Genomic DNA, 406 nt, shown 5'->3' on the forward strand with positions numbered 1-406 from the left:
GGAAAAAAACCCCGCTGCCTGATGTTACCTTGAGACACCTGCCACAGTGGCAGACTTGTAGCAGAAAAGTGTCTGAAAGAAAGGCTCAAAAGCTGAAATTGACTGAATTATTTTTCAGGTTACCCTGCTGTGCCAGTTTTAGGCAGTTTTTGTCCTGTCTCCCTCTATTCTGAGCTCGCTTCTTCCCCACTGTATTGCTGCTCTCTGCTCTCCTTTGTGCAACTCTTCCAAGTTTCCACTAAACCTTTCTCTCTTGCTCCTTGGTCCATACATTTCATGCTTTAAAATGCCAGCACCTTTGTCTCTCCCCCCACAGTGTGCCTCCACTATAGCTTTTAGCTATACCATAGCTTTCAGTTCTGTTGCATATTCATCTTAAAAATTAAATTTTAGAAAGCAATGATTC

Source organism: Nestor notabilis, unplaced genomic scaffold (genome assembly GCF_000696875.1).
Source record: "Nestor notabilis isolate BGI_N333 unplaced genomic scaffold, ASM69687v1 scaffold21941, whole genome shotgun sequence".
Taxonomy (NCBI): Eukaryota; Metazoa; Chordata; class Aves; order Psittaciformes; family Psittacidae; genus Nestor; species Nestor notabilis.